We start from the raw sequence: 21,389 nt of genomic DNA on the forward strand, positions 1-21,389 counted from the left end.
GACATTACGTCAGAGCCATGATCGAATTACATATAGATTGAACTGCAATATGGTCAGCAAATAAAACCTCATTGTTTGTGTCTAACTGCTGAAATCCTAAAGCAAGACTTCACCCAGAAGCAGACTTCACCCGATGGGATGAAGTGGAACACGTAGCTGCGTTCATCGGTCCTACATGAATGATGAAGGACCTTAAGCATAATGCCAACTGACACCTAAGAGCTTTCACGCATTATTAGTCATGTTAGCATTTTCGAGAGGCTTAAACCTTTACCACATGACCATGTGACTGCAGGACAAACAAATGACACCGTACCCCTTATGGCAATTTGCACAACAACAAACATGTTAATAATGCCTCTAATCACTACCCTACTAGCCTATTAGTACACAAAGCTGTCGTGGATTAATATGAGGGGATCCGGCAAATGGTGGTTTATCGTGCTTAGTAAGCAGATCACACTGAGAGGTGCACCTAGGAACCGAGGGTGCATTTCTGCTGAGACAAAGTCCTGATAAATGTCTGGAACTGACTATATTTCCTCTTTAGACATCATTAGGTGGGATTATGGCTATTTTGCACAGCCCGAGATGACGGTGGTCATCCCTGCTCTATTCTCTGCTCGCTGTTGCCTAGGAGGAGATGTGCAGCCTAGCTGCCACGGCAACGGCGTCGCCGCAGCTACGCGAAGGCGCATGGGCGTCTGTTTCCGTGGCAACAGCGGCAGTTAGGTCAGAGTGACGCGCTCTGTAAATTCTTTCACTCGCGAACCCCAGGGGACCACCATCGTTCGTCTTCATTGCTGGTGCTCCAACGTTTTATTAAGAATATTATTTTTTGCACCAAGGCTTGAGTTATTAATCTCCATGTTCTTTTTTCTCCCTCTCCTTTCCTTGTTCTCACTCTGCCGTCATTTACTGGAAGCGAGGGGAGGTAAAAATGTGAGAGGAGCCTTTAAATAGACTCCGGAGCAGCGCTGGGGCGCGCACCTGCACGTTTGGTCCTTGGAGGCCAAATGCGAAATGTGTCCCATCTCCTCATCTCCTCCCTCACTGCGGCAGCCGATCCCATCCCCGAAGCCGAGCGCCGGGGTCAAAGGTAAGGGTGCGCTCTCTGGAAAGGACACCTGACCTCCCCGTGCCACTCAGACGGTCCCCCTCCCCGGCCAAGATAAGCATCCGCTGTACCGCGCTGTCGGGCCCAGAGACATAACTGCTCCAGCGGGCCGCGCTTCAGCACACACAGAGCGTGGTAAAGGGGAGATTCTGGGCTGAAGGCCGTTTCACGGGGCCGTTTGTGTATAATGAGCTTCGGTGAACGCAGTGAGTCTTTATTATCCTGTTGGTCAAATACGACTAACCTCCACAGGGTGCCAGAGCTCTGGGCTCCTCCACTGGTTCTTAGGACGTGAACAAGCGGGACAACGTTGACACACACACACACACTCACACACACACACACACACACACACACACACACACACACACACACACACACAGGGACAATGGATTCAAAATAGGAAGAGAGACCCTGGCCCTTATTCCCACACATACGCACGCGCCTCCGCGCACGCTTGCTGCTTGCCGGTCCTGTTCTCTCCCGATTCTGGTTTATGTCCTTGCCGTAAACAGGCTCTCTAACTCGGAGATTGATTCGGAGACCGGCTCTAACATTTCACTGAAGGTCAGTGAACATGGGGGGACGGGGAGGCCGACAGCTTCGTCACTAAAGTAGAAACCGTTCTCCTCTCCATGAATGCCACTGCTCGGCTAGCGCCCGGGCTAATACGGCCAGCCAGGCTAATACGGCCAGCCAGGCTACGCATGACAGAGGAAACAAATGGAATCCCAGCTAACGTGTGACATCCAGGAGCGGGTCTAAGCTTCCAGGAGATGGGACAGTCTTCTGGCATTTCTGCTTACTGTGTCCAAAAATTAAAAAACAAAACCAAAAAAGAAACCCAACCCCCCCCCCCGACATACACACACACACACACACACACACACATGCACAAACAAAAATTGCATATGGTAGGACAAGCTCTCCAGGTAACCCTGACTCGGAGCGGTTGCGTGATTGAACAAGTTCCTACTCTTGTGTGCATGGGTTCAGGGCCTGGGAAGTGCACCCAGGAGACAGCAAATTGAATTTGGCTGCGTATCAGTGGCAGGGGAAACGAAGTTAGGAGCTGAATCCATCGCCCCGCTGCCTCGAGGGAGAAGGGCACTTCATGAGCATTAAGACACTGCTGCGTGCTCCATTCATTTGACGGCCCCTGTTGCGGCCAGAGAGACGCCGAGGACACGCGTGCGTTAGAGGAATGTCTGGAGGAGTGAGCTTCGGACGTTCCTGCAGACTTCCGCGTCTGGTCTTCTACTCACCCGGTGCTCGCGTTAGTAAACGGTTAGTCGGGACGTCGGCGCAGCACTGGACAATAATACGTGAGAGAGAGAGAGAGAGAGAGAGAGAGAGAGAGAGAGAGAGAGAGAGAGAGAGAGAGAGAGAGAGAGAGAAAGAGAGGTTTGAAAGTAACTGCGCCAGGCCTGGAGCACAAGCACTAAGGGCTCTATATATATATATAATATAGTTAAACACAATGGCAGGGCTGCTTCATTGATCTGATGCCATCACACAGAGCAACATCCTGAGACTTGAACACGGTGGTGAGGAGGTTCCTGCAGAGAAAGGTGGTACAGAGAGCAAAAAGAGTAAAACAGAGAAAGAGGAGGAGAAGAGACACAACGATAGAGAGGGAAAGTGATTGATGGGAGGAATGGAGGGAGGGAGAGAGAGAGAGAGCTGGAGCACTGCGGGGAGTGGAGCTGATTGACTGCTCAGCTCAGACGCAGAAATCCTGCTTAGATGAGGTTGTGAAGTAAAGTCTTAATCTCTAATCAGTGTGGCTGGATCAGTAGTGCTCATTCATGCACCGCTGATAATGTCACCCCCTGTTCCACTGTATCTACTGCACAGCACACAGCAAGGCCCTCTTTCCTCTACTCATCACACACACACACACACACACACACACACACACACACACACACGCACGCACGCACGCACGCATGCACACTTTCTCACTCTCAGGTGCTAAATCCATACACGTGCACGTAACTAAGGCAGGTGTCAGGGGTCAGCCTTCAAGGGCTGACCAAGTCGTTCAACAGCCATTTGCACTACAGAACATGTGGTGTTGTCACTAAACAAATCTCACGGTCCAAATTCCAGTAAAGGCCAGCGGTGGGTGTGTGTGGGGGGGTGGATGTGTGGGGGCAGACGGCTTAAAGCACAGAGCCGGGTGACCTCGTTTTTCCAGCGCAGAGCCGGAGTGATGACAGCAGAAGAGAAAATATCGTCCTCGCGGTGAATGCAAGAGACATCATTAAGCAGGTCCACTCATTCATCCAGCGCACCTTTCAAGTGGGGTACTCCCAACACCTATTCAGCCCACAGAGACAACAGACAGCCCATTATAGCCTAAATGAGATTTGATTGAGAGGTCATTTTTTAGTGAGGAAGTGTGTGCGCGTGTACGTGCTGACATGAGAGGTCAGGTTCTAAGTGCCTGAATGATATGAGCTCGGAATGTAAACCGGCGTCTGTGGGCTGAGCTTTTCAACAGCCGAGAGGACGCAGCATTTAACGAGGAGAGCAAAACAGCTGCTCACTGTATCACACCATTTAGGAAATGAAATCACACAAACACACGCACGCACGCACACACGCACATACACACACACACACACACACACACACACACACACACAAACACGATGCTCACATGCTGCTGATGTTGCCACAGCATAATTAAAATGTTATTCATTGCTTTTGATTTGCAGTTAAGGTTAAATGGTTGCCAATTAGTTATTCCAAAACTGAATGGCACATATGCAAAGGTGAACACAATTAAACTGTAAATACTTGTGTCAACAGTTTTCACATGCAAATGACATGCAAATGACGCGTCGCAGGCGGCAGACGTCCTGGCGCTAGCCACGGTGGAAATGCCACTGAACTTTGCTAATAATTGAGAGAATCCAGGCACCCTGAGCGTGCTAGTATATGCAGAAATTACTCGGGGGGGGGGGGGGGGGGGGGGGCTACTGGCCATAATTTGACCAGGCTCTGTCGAGCATTGCCTGTTTCAGCAGTTCTGCTGGAGCCTTGTGTCTGCAGGTTCCACCGAACAGATCACGCTGTACTGCAGCAAGCAGCGCATTTCAAAGGCGCACGAGAGGAGGGAACTGTGTGAGCTATGACGGAATGACCGCTGTGTGTCCCGTGACGCCTAAGGTGATCAGCTGTCCTGGAATAAAGGTCGCGTGGTGTTGGGTCATGGCGTAGCAGGTCCCTTCCCTTCACAACGACCTCGTGGTCCAGAGGGAGAGCGCGGAAAGGTGAAGGACGGCTAAGAGGGACGGCTGAGGGTGGAGGTCACCCGTCGGCCATGGGGTTGGGTAGGGGGAGGGGCTTCCCTGTGCACTGTGGCCCTCTGAGACCCCCCTCGACTCCGGTGTCAAAGTCACAGGAGCACAGGGGCCCAGAGGGCCCACGAAACCCGATGGAAAGGACACAGTTTACTAACAGGACAGCACCACGCAGACACTAAACCCATCCCCTCCCATCCGCTAACACATACACACACACTTTACTTAAGGTCAGTCTAATCTGTGCTTGTCAGGTGTTTACACCTTCCGTCAGGAGGCTGTAGGGAGGCATCGTTGGCACACAATCCGACAATCCTCCTCTGACACTGTTACCTAGCAACTGTAAAGCTTGGGGTCTCCAGCTGATGGCCAAGAAACTGCAGCTGGGGAGTATTTATCATCTCTGACTACTTTTATTTGATCTGGACAAATTAACTAGCCTGAAGCCGAACTGGCCTTAAACACTCTCTCTCTCTCGCTCTCTCTCTCTCTCTCTCTCTCTCTCTCTCTCTCTCGCTCTCTCTCTCTCTCTCTCTCTCTCTCGCTCTCTCTCTCTCTCTCTCTCTCTCTCTCTCTCTATCTATCTATCTATCTATCTATCTATCTATCACTCTCTCCCTCTGTCTCACACACACCGTGTGTGACATGAATCAGAGTCTGGAGATGAAGGGCAAAGTCAGTGTTAAGGGGGTGAGACACATTACTTTCTGGAGCCTCCCAGTAGCACGGTTCATGATTCCCCCTCTGAATTCTACCCTTCTCTCTCTCTCTCTCTCTGTCTCTCTCGCTCAGCCAGTGTTCTATAGGCTGGTGACTTCTCTGGAATTGCCTGTACTTGGCAGCCGCTCTCGCGCTCCAGTCAGGGCTGATTTGGAGGGACTGAGAGCTTGGTCTTGGCGCAGAGAGATGAGCTGTTGGGAGACTAATTGCAGACTGTAATCTGCCCTGATTACTGGGAGAGGAGCGGGCAGGTGTGTGCACACACACTTCAGCCCCGTCTGACACAGCTGCAGCCTGACCGCGCGCCAGACAAAGGCACGAAACACACTCTCACACACACACACACACACACACACACACATACACGCACGCAACGCACGCGCACACCCATCAGTGAGCAATCCTGGTCTAGATCCACCTGTAATTAGTGACCAATCTTGCTGCCTGCCGTTGCCGTACGTTTACATCCCAACAAGTTTTCATCGTAGCAACCTTCCCAAGAGCGCCATTTGCAACGAAGTCCTAATAGGGCAGTGAGTGACAAACAGTTTAGGATTTATGGAGGCCCACTCGGGCACAGCATACATCTTGTTTAGATTTCTGCGGTGTTGTTTAGGGCGGAGAGAGAACGTGCTCGGGAACGCCGGGCTTGCTGCTAGAGTCAGCAAGATGTAAAGGGAGCGCATCGAGCTATCACGGGGCTCCCTCCCAACTCACAGCTGACACGGCCAATTAGAAGTGCAGTTAATATCGCCGACGCACGCGCCGACACACGCACACACACACGCATGAACGCATGCACACACATGAACGCACACACACGCACACATGCATGCACACACACGCGCGTGCACACACACACGCCTGCATGCACACTTATACACACGCACACACAACTGCACTTTGTCCAACCCGTCACTCTAAATTACTAACACCAAAAAAATGTAGAAAACAATAAGTTCTATGACGGCCCAGGGAGATGCAGGGAGCGAGTCTCCACAACCTTGAGGTAAAACTGTGTCGCCACTAGCAACGGATATTATCAGGATAACCATCCCCAGAGTCCAGCCGGGCTATTCGGGGTTCACAGCAAGAAGGGGGGCGTGGGTGGGGGGGGGGGGGGGGGGACCGCACACGGCGCAGGAAACCGTCCGCCACTGATAGCTGGCCTCCTCCGCTGCACTTAATCTTTGTGTCAGATGACAATTTATTCATGTCATTCCATTACCTCACCATAAACTGTCCCCCAGTGCAACGCCGCGCTGCTAATCAGTTCCGGCGCAAAAACCAAAATTACATTTCCAATTGAATCGGTTTCAGGATGCGGGGGAAAAAAAACAAAAAACACCAAGCGGCCTTGGGGACGGGCCGTCCGGCCGCAGCTGAGAAGGCCTCTCCTGATAATCGAGTTCAAATAATACAAGCGCACAAGGGACAGCTTGCAGGGGCACGCCCCACAGAAGGAGTGTGTTTGGAGAGCGAGAGCACACAGCGCTCGGCCCGCCTCCCTACCAATCTCCTAATCCTACACTCCTACAGTCCTTTATTCCGTTCATCTTAACCAAACACCGCGGGAAGGCAGACTGCCACAGGCCCAGAGTTCACTTGTGTTGATAACGCCATGGCAACGGCGAGGGGCAGCGCGGCATAGCTGCGCTCCTGTCGGAATGCTGCCGCAACAAGACCTGTTCGGCATTGCCTGGTCACAGGGACGTTCACAGGTCAAGCTAAGGATGAAGCCAGTAACCGTGCACCCCGGCGCCACCATGGGTGGAATGGAGGGGGGGCGGATTAGGGGAGGGGGGTCGGTTTTAGAGCGACTTGGCAGTTCGGTGTGGTGCAGGACAGCAGAGGGGACTCAATTTGTCGTCTGCGCATCTTTGAAAGTGAGACGCACTAGTCAGCTCCGACACACACCACGCCTGCACAACAGACAACAGCATTAGCACCCCCGCCCTCTGGCCCCCGCACGGCTGCGCAGGCATCGCCAGGACCGGGCAAATCAGCAATTAGCGAGGACGGGCGTGAAATGCTCGCTCTCCCCCTGATGCTCCTGTCAAGCTCACCTTGCGTGCGGTGACGCGGTAGAAGAGTTTGAAGGGAGAACTGTCTCGGAATAACAGGTTCGTTAGCAGGATTTCAAAGTCACTCTGTCCTCTGATAAAAGCCCACTTGACAGGCAGCGGGGAGAGGAGGCCAGCTGGAGCAGCGATACGGCCCTGATCACGCCCTCCACCTTTACCAAGGTGTTGGTGCACTGACGCTCAGAAAAAGAGCAAGCTTGCAGGTGGAGGATGGGCTGCTGAGACAGAAAGACAACAACAGAACCACAGGACAACAGAACCACAGAACAACAGAACCACAGAACAATAGGACAACAGAACCACAGGACAACAGAACCACAGAACAATAGGACAACAGAACAATAGGACAACAGAACCACAGAACAATAGGACAACAGAACCACAGAACCACAGGACAACAGAATCACAGAACTACAGGACAACAGAATCACAGAACCACAGGACAACAGAACCACAGAACCAAAGAACCACAGAACCAAAGAACAACAGAACCACAGAACCACAGGACAACAGAACCACAGGACAACAGAACCACAGAACCAGGACTGACAACCAGGCAGCTTCCACATCCTACTTTATATCACTGGGGGGGTTAACAAATATATTGTAACCTTATATGTAATATAACAACATTCTAAGCCTAACATTAAACCTAACTCTGATATTAAACTAAAACTGAAGATAAATGTTTTTGCTCCTTTAGTTACACACTACCACTACACACACACAGCACACTACTATAGACACTACACACTACCACTACACACATTACACACCACCATTACACACACACACTGCATGCCACCACTCCTTGCACACTACCACTACATACACACAGCACACTACTATAGACACTACCACTACACACATTACACATCACCACTACTCTCACACTGCACACTACCACTACATACACACTACACATCACCATTACACACACACTGCACACTACCACTACACACATTACACATCACCACTACTCTCACACTGCACACTACCACTACATACACACTACACATCACCATTACACACACACTGCACACTACCACTACACACATTACACATCACCACTACTCTCACACTGCACACTACCACTACATACACACTACACATCACCATTACACGCACACTGCACACTACCACTACACACATTACACATCACCACTACTCTCACACTGCACACTACCACTACATACACACTACACATCACCATTACACACACACTGCACACTACCACTACACACATTACACATCACCACTACTCTCACACTGCACACTACCACTACATACACTACACATCACCATTACACACACACTGCACACTACCACTACACACATTACACATCACCACTACTCTCACACTGCACACTACCACTACATACACACTACACATCACCATTACACACACACTGCACACTACCACTACATACACTACACATCACCATTACACACACACTGCACACTACCACTACATACACTACACATCACCATTACACACACACTGCACACTACCACTACATACACTACACATCACCATTACACTCACACTGCACACTACTACATACACACTACACATCACCACTACACTCACACTGCACACTACCACTACATACACACTACACATCACCATTACACGCACACTGCACACTACCACTACATACACACTATACATCACCACTACACTCACTGCACACTACCACTACATACACACTACACATCACCATTACACACACACTGCACACTACCACTACATACACTACACATCACCATTACACACACACTGCACACTACCACTACACACATTACACATCACCACTACTCTCACACTGCACACTACCACTACATACACACTACACATCACCATTACACACACACTGCACACTACCACTACATACACTACACATCACCATTACACACACACTGCACACTACCACTACACACATTACACATCACCACTACTCTCACACTGCACACTACCACTACATACACTACACATCACCATTACACACACACTGCACACTACCACTACATACACTACACATCACCATTACACACACACTGCACACTACCACTACATACACTACACATCACCATTACACACACACTGCACACTACCACTACACACATTACACATCACCACTACTCTCACACTGCACACTACCACTACATACACACTACACATCACCATTACACACACACTGCACACTACCACTACATACACTACACATCACCATTACACACACACTGCACACTACCACTACATACACTACACATCACCATTACACACACACTGCACACTACTACATACACACTACACATCACCATTACACACACACTGCACACTACTACATACACACTACACATCACCACTACACTCACACTGCACACTACCACTACATACACTACACATCACCATTACACACACACTGCACACTACCACTACATACACACTACACATCACCATTACACGCACACTGCACACTACCACTACATACACTACACATCACCATTACACACACACTGCACACTACTACATACACACTACACATCACCACTACACTCACACTGCACACTACCACTACATACACACTACACATCACCATTACACGCACACTGCACACTACCACTACATACACACTATACATCACCACTACACTCACTGCACACTACCACTACATACACACTACACATCACCACTACACTCACACTGCACACTACCACTACATACACTACACATCACCACTACACTCACACTGCACACTACCACTACATACACACTACACATCACCACTACACTCACACTGCACACTACCACTACATACACACTACACATCACCATTACACGCACACTGCACACTAACACTACACACACTACTACAAACATACTACCATTACACAAACACTGCTACACAATACCCCTATATACACTACACACACAAACTACCCCTACCACCACACACACACTACTATCCAATACCTCTACATACACAATACCACTACACATACACCACACACTATCAAATCAGAGGAGCGACATGCATGCGATCGTGGTCCACTCATCCTGCTGGACTCCACGCTTCCCGTTATGCTTCATCTGGTCCGTCGGCGCCAAAGCCAGCTTGTTGGCAAGAGGAGGGCCGGTAGCCAAGCCCCCCCCCCCCCCCATGAGCCCTTCTTCCAGGGGGCCGCCACCCGCCGACGTGCCAGGCCGAATGAACGGCCCTGGAGCGAGCGATGGGGTGGGGGGGGTGCGAGTGACGCGGGGGGGCTGAGCTGAAGGAGGCCGAACGGAAGAGGAGTGATCGAGGGCTGAGGAGACCGCACTTCACCAGCCGAAGGGTGCAGAAACCCAGGCTGCTCGCAGGCGCGCTAGCATGCTGAGCCGCGCCAGGATCAATTTGCACATTAAAAGCCGAAAATGTAGCGCAGCTTTGAGGACGCCACCAGCAAGAACTTCCACTTTCTAAATAAATAAAGACGACTGACAAAAAAAAATTCCAGTGTTGAATGTGATAAGACATAACGTTTCTAAGCAAGGTCCTTGAGCAGTAAATCAATGCAGCATCAGGCCTGGATTTGAACAATGCTCTGAACATGTTTTGACACTGAGAAATGTCAGTCAGTCCCTGAATGTGCATACTCCCCATGGCTCATGTGGAGGCTCAGAGCTGGTGTGTGTGTGTGTGTGTGTGTGTGTGTGTGTGGCTGAAAGAGAACAAGACTGAAAGAAACAGACACTCTGAGAGAGAAGGAGAGGGAGACTGAGAGAGCAAAAGATAGAGAGGGAGTAGAGAAAGAGTGGAACAGCAATTGAGTGGGAGAGAGAGAGAGAGAGAGAGCGAGAGAGCAATGCATGGCACAGTACTTGAAGTGGAGCAAAGAACCATTTACACAGGAGAGTGGCCCTGTGCCGGGGAGACCTGTAAAATATAGTTGTTTATATACTCGACAGTGGGGCTGTCTCCTCTCTGACAGGAAAAAAATGAAAGCAATATCAATGAAATATGACACTGATGATGGGCCGAGAGAGGAAATGGAAATGACCCGCATCTCCCTGGCCTTCCCGAACAAGACAGAGGCGGCGAGGACGTGCCTGAGCGGAATCTGGAGTCGCTTTCCACTTGTCAGGATGCTGAAGCAGCCCGGACGCTGGTTCTGCTGGGAGATCGCTCAAAAGCGCAGCAGCCTGGGCAGGTCTGCGCGGGCAGGGGCGTTGGTCAACACCCTCGGTGAGCTCCGTGCTGCCCGCTAACGCGCGCTCAATTGACGAGTCCTTTCAGCAAAAATGCTCTGTAGGAAAGGCAAATCTCTTCTCCCTGGATGACCGAAAGCTGACAAGTCGTATCATGTTGTGTCGTGTCGTGTGTGTGTATGTGTGTGTGTGTGTGTCCATGTGCAGAAGTCCCTTGCTGTGAGCAGTGTCTGCACTGCCAGACCTCCAATTGTCCTTGATATCCCCAGCATGGAGGACAATATGATCAGAGTGAACAATGCCTCCCCGTAACAACACTGGGCCACCATTTCTCCACCAAACTCTGTCCCTGCGCGCGCACACACACACACACACACACACACACACACACACACACGTCTCAATACTATCACACCCTTCCTGCTGCTTTTACCCGGGACTTGCTGATGTTTCAGAAGGGATCTGGCCTGGGCTAGCTCACAAAGTCATGTGGCTAGTTTTCAAAAACCCAAGCAAGGGCTTCTACCAAGCCAGCAACACAGGGCTTCTACCAAACGTGTGTAACAAGGCTTCTACCAAACATGTGCCAGAGTGCTTCTACCAAACAGACGACACCGAGCTTCTACCAAGTGGACGACATAGGGGTTCTACCAAACACATCCTACATGCCGGCTGAGCTCAACTGACCCCAGTTGTCAGCCGGCAGCACAAAAGTAGCACGCTAGCGTGTGTTTACGTGCTGGTCTGTCTGGACACGTGGCCAGAGACCCTAGTTTTTCCTCATCTGGAGCCACAAGTGTCTTCATCGTGTATGAAGTTAAAGTTTTTCCACCTTGTGCTGTCAAGAAGCCGATGAGAGCGACAGGGAGAGAGAAAGAGAGAGAGTGGTGGAGAGAGACAGAGAGAGAACATGGACAGAGAAGTCAACAAGGCAGAAAGCATACTGGGGGTGAAATAGAGACAGAGAGAGAGAGAAAGAGAAAGAGGAGAGCGAGGCAAGAAAGGAGAAAAGAAACAGGGTAGGGCTGCTTAAATTCAGCTGAATAGAGTTAAGTGTGGATTACAGAGAGACAAGCGCGCTGGGCTGACGGCACGGCACAGCTCTGTGTGTAGTGGTGGGTATAAGGCACCAGCAGAGGCAGAGCACCGCTAGGCAGTTAATGGGTCTCCCAGAGGCAAGGCAGTCAAGGGTCTATCATTCATTAGTCTGCCTCCATCATCACACGCATTCCAGACACTTAATCGCAAGGACGGAAAAGGGAAGAAAAAAAAAAAAACTAGCTTGAAGGTCACAGAGGTGGAGAGTGAGGTGGAGAAGATGGATAGAGAGAGAGAGAGAGAGAGAGAGAGAGAGAGAGAGAGGGGAGAGATGCGTGGCCTCGTTTTGATGGAGGACGTGACGCCGTGCCTTCAGTCGCACGTGGCGGAGAGCACCGTCGCTTGGGATCTTGTCACCAGCGAAGGCTTGGCGAGTCATATCTGGTGGGGGTGTCCAATCAGCACGCTCTGCTGCTTTCTCATGCTGCCATAGTGGAATGGCGGAGGGAGTGGTGTCACCGCGAGAGTGCTGGAGAGCCACTGAAGGTGGCAGGCCTGCCTCCTCGTTGTCATTTCTCCCGTCAGGTGTGTTCACACTTTTTCTGTCTCGCCCCCCAACACCACCACTCTGATTTGGTCTGCTGGTTAATGTTTCTGGGGGCGTCTGCTGTTACAAGATCCCCGGCTAGACAAAGCAGCTGAGGCAGGCTGCAGCGAGCTCTCACACTCCGCTGCCCCAAAATAAAAAGTGTTTTGACCCCCCCCGCGCGTCTGCTTTTCTGCCCTCCACTGTGACGGACTCCCCGGTATGCCCAAAACCCCAGCCGGCCATCCCTGCCTGCCTGCATAATGCCTCGCGCTCCTGGGCCCAGCCGGCCACGCTGGGAAAACCCTGAAAGGCCCCACTGCCAAGCGGTGCATACATCAGGCGGACGGGTGGCTCGGGGCCCCCGGAAAAGGAGGCGCGCCGCACCGCGACCGTAAGCAGGCGTGCTTGGGGCGGATCAGGCCGCGCTGACAAGCGTATCCGCCGCATAATATCCACTCTCTGCCCGGGCATTTGTGTGGCATTTACATAATAAAGCGGGTGTAAGGGATGGTGGTATAAGCCAATGCACACGGCCTGCCGGAGGTCGGCGGTCGGAGCCGGAACGGCGCGCAGCACTCCAGCAGAGCGAAGCCTGGGAAAGCTTGTTCCCTGAGCCGCTGTCAGGCAAAACTACCGATCTCCACGACGATCTCACACCGATAGGCCCCTCCCCATTTAACGCAGCTCTCTAATCAGTGGCGAGCCCCTTCACCCCCAACACGGCCCCCTCTCTGCCTACGCGGCTGACCCTGGAGCGTGCGAGCCAGAGACCTTGGAGCGCTCTTGGGCTGGGGGCCTCCTGTTTTACGGGCTTGCACAGCACTACCGAAATCAATTAACTCGCAGTCGCTGGTATCAGCATTGCACGTGGTCTCCCATTACCTCAGCGCACAGAAATAACCCCTCCAGCAGCAGTGGACAGGGTGAGCACAGCCTCAGCACACGCGAAAGAACACACACACACACACACACCTGGAGCCTTTTGGCACAGGTTACTGCCTTAAGTCATGGTAAAAGCCTCCAGCCAGACGCTTCAGCTACATGTGTCTGCACTGAAACACCCCCTCCCCACCCTGCCCCAAGTTACCTCAGAGTTTAAAACATACACAAGAACTAAGAAAAGTTTGGCAAAGCTATACAAACTCACGTTAAGTGCTGAGAACATCTGAGGAGCAGGCAGAAGACGAGAGAGCCTGAGTAAGACAGAAGCTATACTGTTAGAGCAGCTGCAAATAGGAGAACTGGCAGGGGAGAGACAGAGACAGACACAGAGAGAGAGACAGACAGAGAGAGAGACAGACAGAGAGAGAGCAGGCGCTTTCTGTAAGCTGCTGTGATGACATGCAGGCACTTTTTTTTTTCTTTTTTTCTTTTTTTTTTAGTAAGAGGGGCTTATCTTTGTCTCTATGGTAACTGTGTCTCTGGGTGGTTATTAGAAACGCTGAACTTCCTGTGCTTGTGCCGAATCAACCAATCGGAGGCTGTGTTTTCATAGGCGGGGAGTACTCGCGCTCTAGGCAGCAGTGAGCGGCCACATGAGGGGGCCATAGAAACAGAGGGTCAGGAAAAACGGACTGCTGGGAAGGAGAAAAGCACCGACTTTACCCCAACGACACCGAACCGAGACAGCCGTCTCCTCGGTGTACCAGATCTGCCCAGAAAGGAACTTCCCAAACAGAATAAAAGTCCTAAATTAGTGGCTAGGACTTTACAACTTTAAAGACCTATTAATAGCAAGAAGATCATCCTGTGAAGACACACTCACTTCTCCCAGAGAGACACTGCCTTTTTTTTTTTTTTATTATTATTTTTTTTTTTACACGGAACGGACACTACTGGAAAACACAAGCTCAGCATCTCATAATCCAAGAATGCACGCAGTGAATAGTTGAGGTTTAGACACTCGCACACAGTGTGTGTGTGTGTGTGTGTGAGACAGAGAGAGAGAGAGAGAGAGAGAGAGAGGGAGAGGAAGCTAGAGAGGCACGGCTTGGTGAAAGGGAAAGAGGGGAGAGTCCATCCCTGACGGCATTGAAACCCCCAACGGCTCTGTGCCGCGCCACGGATCCACACATTCCTCCACTCGAGTGAGAAGGCAGACACTGGCGGGCTTAGGCGCAGCGCACCGCTTAACGCTGCTGAATGCTAACAAGTGACAGAGAAAGCCTGGGATTAGCAGGGCCCAGAGAATAGAGGGAACACAGGCAAACAACGCAGGCAGCTCTTCAGCAAAGCCCCGGCTGAAGGAGGCAAGGGGGCGTGTTGAAGAGAGAGAGAGAGAGAGAAAAAAGCAGAACTCCTGAATGAGAGCGGAGTGAGTCGAGCGTCTCCTGACCACAAAAAGAACAGCTTTACTGGAACGGGAGGCCGAGTCAGCAGAAGACAGCGCTCTGTGGCGCTGGAGGACAAACGACTGCAGCAATCCAGGAGAAAATAAACAAAAATAACAAGAGGACGTTGATAATAAACACTGCGCCCCCCCTAACCCACCCCCCTTCCTCTGCCCTGAGAATATTTAGAAAAACTGTGCAGGGCAAGCAAATAAAGACACACACAGACACACACACACACACACACACACACAGACGCTCAGTTAGTTTGGCTCCGCGTAGTTTCCGAGTGGTCTCGGAGTCCCTGACTAAGGCTGTCGGGGGTGTTGTGGGAGATGGAACTCCCTGGACGCGCCCCCCGCCGCCCCCCGTGCGAGCGCGCCACTTCGTCTCCCGCTCCCCTCTGTTTACCGCGCCGTTCGCTCGGCGAGACTTTGCGAGCAAAGTTCCGCGTGCGGAGCCCTGCCGCTGACCTTGAGCGCGCTCGCTGCAAACATGAGCGGGCGGAGGAGAGGGCGCGACCCCCGGAGAGACGACACGTCACTCCGCACGGAGAAAAACAGCCAGTCGTCTGAAAAGAGGGAAGCAGACACGAGAGGGGAGGAGACCCTGGGGGAGGTGGGGACACACACACACACACACATGCGCGCGCGCAGACTGGGCAGTTCTTCACATGGAGCGTCTGGACCTCATAGTCGACCACTGTTTACAAATGCAGTGGCTAGACCCCCCTCACTCCACGGTGACAGGAACGTGCCCCTTCTGACTCACTGCTGTCACAATATTTCACCCTGAAGAAGTAGCACATGTACGACACGTAACACACTCGCATGCCAAGGGCTCCCCAGGTACACACACACACACACACACACACACACACACACACACACAAACAAACACACGCACACAGGCGTGCACACACAGACATGCATACGGCTGACTCCGGACGACACGGGGAGCCCGTAGATTATAGAGAGAATTAACAATCGTAAAGGAACCTTTTAATCCCGATCTTCTCCTGATTGGCTGCCTCCACATGAGCTTCAGCTCTCGCTCCAAATCTTAAATCCTACTGGTTAATCCCTCCATTCCGCTCCGATTCTGTGTTTTAGCAGGGACCACAGTGGGCTTGAACATTCACTTCGCTTCGCTCTCCCTCCCTCTTTCTTTCTCTCTCTTTCACTCTTTCCCCCACTCTCTCTCTCTGCACTCTGTTCAGAGATCTCACTGAGCTCTGGAACTAAGGGAGTCTGAAGGGGAGGGCAGGCAGCTCGCTGGGTCCTAGTGCCCCATGATTTAACTGAAAGAATGTCATTGTTCCATGCAGCTAGTCTCCACAGAGATGTAATAACTCCTGCGTAAACTATGCGACATATGCAGGCACAGAGACGAACAATGTAATGTATTCCATTTCCCCGAGCATAGCATACACTGTCAAAAAAAAACAAAAAAAAAAAAACAAATATGGAAGAAACACATCGATATAATTTTAAATTTGAATAATAGAAATGACTTGCAGCAAATTCAGAAAAAGGCGGAAATGTGATTTCTTTTTACATTCGCCATTAAATCCACAGACTAAGTCCTGTAAACAGAAACAAGAGATACACATATAATTACCATTTCTGTTTAACAGTAGTAAAATACAAACGCAGCAAGAAGAGTTTTATGTATTTCAGATGTTATCGGATCAAATGTTTTCTAAGCGGTACAGAGTGATCAAATCAGAACATTTCTAAGTTGTAGTTAGAAGCATGTGGTATTGAATTGTAAATCACTTATATACTCACTCACTCACAGTTAGCGAGCAGGAAATTCTCCATAAGGTGGCACTACTGGCACTTTTATGTGTGTTGGGACCATAGACGTTTACGGTGGTGCTTTTCATCAATGACACTGTGTGTCTTTCTTGTTTTTCAAAGCAGCCTACAATAGCAAAAAGCATTTGCTTTGCCATCTACTTAATCATTCTCTGTGAGTTTAAGCTGGGACGTTATGCAAAGTAACTAATGGCAGGACAGTGAAACTCAATATCAAAATATTTCATGAAATGTAACATCTAGTAGTGACTTCATAACTGATTGTTGACAGGCTATAATCTTGATTTTAGGAAATAAGAGGAATATTGTCTAAGCAAATATATTCTCATCCTTAACCTGAAAAATATAAATACATGAAGGAAAAAAAACCCAGCTAGAACCTCCGCGGGACAGTGGTTCACACACTGAGTGCATGTGAAGCATGTGTACAACTGAATCAGTTTTGTTATTTGAAAGCATTTGTTTTTCTGCACGAAAATTGTCCTGCAAGCCACAGCGATTCCTAATTGGTGCTTTAAATGCTCTTTCAAAACATGACGCTGTTTGAGTTGTATTCTTGGCTCATTCAGAGGGTTTGTTAGTAGATGCACAGGCACCAGTGCATTATTAGTGCTAAAGCATTACAGAGTGGGCAGCTGCTGAAGGCAACTCTATAAATACCACACGCGGGCGGCGAAACGGGAGATTTGGGCTGCTTGCATCTGCACAGCAGACCCCGGGGCCATACGATCTGCCCGGGGGCTCAGTCCATCTCCTCAGCAGGGTTCGCTATTACCCAACTACAACTGTTTTTTTCTCCCCCCCCACACACACACACACACACACACACAATGTGGGATTCATGCCAAACATGCACTGGGAACACGAATGTACACGTTTGTGAGTTAATCTGTGTAAGGCTCCCTGGCTCTAGTCCTCAACAGAACCCTTTATGAGAACCTGTCAGGAGAGTGTGAGCTGAAACTCAAACTTTACCCAAACAGGCCTCATCTACTATGATGATAGCGTAAACCAAAGCCAAGGTCCGCTGCTCCGCTAACGACAAAACGTGCAGTGCGAACCGGTGCAGTTAGCCTCGCCACTGTCGTGGTAATCCCGAGAGCACGGGAGCTTTCCAAATCTGTATATTCAGATCAAGCCGTTAATCATGTTCAGTAACATTTCTGTGACAGAGACAGATTGAGCTGCCAAACGGCTTGGCCGTTGACACCTAGCCAAAAGCCACACGCCTTTCGACCAGCTGGAGAGAACTGGTGTGGGCTTCCCCGCCTGGTTGGGAAAATGGCAGCCTGGTGCTTAGGTCTCCAACAAAATGCCATTTTCATGCCACAAAAAAAATTAAAAATGCAGCGGCAGAACTTTTGAACACAAAAATCAGTATGAATCATGCATTGGATTGTATCATGTTCCCAAATTTCCAAACGGTAACTGTACCAAACATGGTGGAGAAAGCATTCAAGAATTCCAATTCACTGAAATCAACAAATTCAAACTGCATTCAAGCTGTTGCGCTGATGGCTTACAGCATTTAACCATTGCAGCCTTTGTTCAGTGATTACTCGGTCTGGATCATATCTAAGGGATATCTCTCCACTTAAGGATTCTCTCCGCCGTCTGGATACTGTGGGCAAATCAGAAACTCACTTCATGTGTCCTGGCAGTAATTACCATGTTGTACGATCCCTCATTTCTTTGAATGTAATTGAAAAAAAACAAAGCGCAGAGAGACGTCTCGATCATAAAATATTCTGCCTGAGGCACTTATCTGAATGAACGTAACGCAATTCCGGTAAAAAAAGAAAGTACCTCCCTGGTGCAAGAATTAGAATTAGAAACATACATTTTTAAATGAAATTTTATACAGTTTTAGAACACTAATGGGGATAAAATATGAACATGTTGTGCAGGTTAGAAAGAGGCCTAGTTTTAAACGATAAGACAATAAAGAAATGTTTCAGATGCTATGACACACTGGTGCTGAGTGCTATGGACAGCAATCTTTGATCTAATCTCGGTAACTCTTGTCATACATGCATAAACAGTTAATGAAGAATATTAACAATATTTGTAACTTTTTTTTTCTTTTTCCAGCCTGCTTACTACAGAGACTAACAACCCTAGACAGTATCTATTGAAACCGATGTCCCACTTGTAATTTCTCTCATGGTGCTCATTTACATATGAAAAAAAAGTTATTTTTAATGGAACTTTCTAAAGCTTTATTATCATAAAGGAGAGGATCCAAGCAGGGACACTGCAGTTCTCACAATAAGTGTCGAAGTTTCTTTATAATGCTATGCACAATTATGATAGGGTCTGTCATCAAAATATTTGAAACAAGAACCTGATGAAGAATGCAGCAGCAAATAGTTTATGTAAAAATGAAGCTGCGTGGGTTTACAGATGTCAGACTTGTACCCAGGACATCATACCTGTACTGCACAGGCATCCTGACATGCATCCGTTTTGTCAAGAAACTACGACCAAGAAGCGAGCTCAAATAAGCGCCGAAATTCTTTGGCTGTGAATCGACTGCTGGGACATGTGAATGGGAAAGTGGCCTCCCACCATGAGCCAAAACGCTCTTTCAGCGGGGACGCGACACCAGATCACATCCATAATATGACTCAAATGACAGTAAGTGCTATTATGAGCTACTGATGTCTGGGATTTTAACAGGCATCCGAAATGAAACAGGGTGGCGGTGCCGCACTGTTCGGCTGAATTGCGCGGATTGTTTTTCACTCTCTGCGAGAACGTGAGCAAAGAGCAGGAGGGACAGGTGATGGATCTAACACAGGCGCGCGCCTGTCGACCAAGAAAATCAATCACCGTAATGGCTGATGCTTCTGCAACGCTACCCAGCGGAACGGAACCGAGCTTTAATGCGATATGCAAACAATAAAAACACAGTGCAATTCTTTTTCAATAAAAGAAGGCACTTTTCTCCCAACAAGCCCTGCTTGAACGGGAAACTAATGTCTGCATCCCTCCATCCATCTGTCTTTTTCTCTTTCTCTCTCTCTTTATGGCAAGGCACTTGTGGATGAGACTGGCTCTGTCGAAACACAGCGCTGGAGCTACAGCGCGGGGAAAAGGCTGCGTTAACTGCTGTCGGGATTGAGCCGTCCTCCCTGTAATGACTCCACGCCGCTGGGGCGGGTACGAAGCAGCGGTGCATTCTGCCGCTACAATAGCCGGGGCTTAGGCCTCATGCGTCGGGGCTCTCTCCCCAGTTTCCCAGGCTGTGCCCAGCCTGCGGTACCTGCCTCATAATGGCCCCGTGAGCGTCCGGGGAGCTCGGCAGCCAACCACATCCTGACGTGGCCGCGCGGGACCCAGCAAATCCATCCATTGTCCCCTCTCTCCTGCCGCTCTGCATGCCTGCAGAACGCGTGCCGCGCAGATGGCCTTATTTGTCCCGATCCTTGCCGGCTAATGGACTAAAGCCCAAGTGGGTCATTTGGTCTGAGAAATATCAAGCCTTTCATCTACTCAATCCTCACACACAGCTCACGTTCACCTTTTGCATTGCAATGTCAACAGCTTGCCACAGGCATTTTGGCACAAGGACACGATAGGCTTGGAATTAATGCAGTGAGTTGGAATTTGTGAGGCATAACTGAGGTTTGAAGGCAAACAGCATCAGTGTCGGTATATCTATCTGTTTTTTGTTTTTGTTTTTTGTCAGTATATACGTTGCCTGTTTTGCTGACCCAGTGAAAAATGTTCATTTTTAACCGAACTGCATTTGAAGTTTCCTCTTCTCAAATGTTACATTTTCCCCCACAAACTGTGGACCGTACTTGGCACGAACCGGGCGAACCTGCTGGGAGTCTTCGGGTTAAACCGGAGCATGTTCGGAAATACCCATCATCACTTCTTATTTTCCCTGCACGTTTGTTATCAGTCGGAAATAAATCATAATGATGTAGCTTGTCATTTAGGCCAGTATGAACGCTTGATTGATGAGCTGTAGAAAGCCCGCAAGACAGCCATAGCCGAGGTTAAATGAACACTTTCAGCACAGAAGTTGCGTATCAGCGGAAACGTCCTTCAGCCGGTACTTTATTGACACATCCCAGTTTAGTGACTGGAATGACAGCGTAAGAGACAACAATGCTTGTATACAGTTGTGATAAAAGCTTTCGTTTTGGCATGCCACCTTGTAGCCGTCCCTCGGCAAAA

General features: G+C 49.7%; 1 protein-coding gene across 3 annotated transcripts in view; it reads right to left on the reverse strand.

Annotated features, from left to right (window-relative positions):
- Window positions 1-21,389, reverse strand: part of foxn3 (forkhead box N3) — a 71,872-nt gene that overhangs the window by 42,389 nt on the left and 8,094 nt on the right. The window contains exon 1 of one of the 3 annotated variants that reach the window (XM_027001446.3): window positions 16,380-16,602. The exons of 1 other annotated variant lie outside the window; for it this stretch is intronic. The gene's annotated coding sequence lies outside the window, so the exon portion shown is untranslated. Of the gene's footprint in view, window positions 1-11,325; window positions 12,692-16,379; window positions 16,603-21,389 lie in introns of those variants that run through there. One more of the 3 variants, XM_081721995.1, reaches the window with a different exon arrangement.

This window comes from Electrophorus electricus, chromosome 10 (assembly GCF_041902795.1).
Source record: "Electrophorus electricus isolate QZ-2024a chromosome 10, ASM4190279v1, whole genome shotgun sequence".
NCBI classification, from domain to species: domain Eukaryota; kingdom Metazoa; phylum Chordata; class Actinopteri; order Gymnotiformes; family Gymnotidae; genus Electrophorus; species Electrophorus electricus.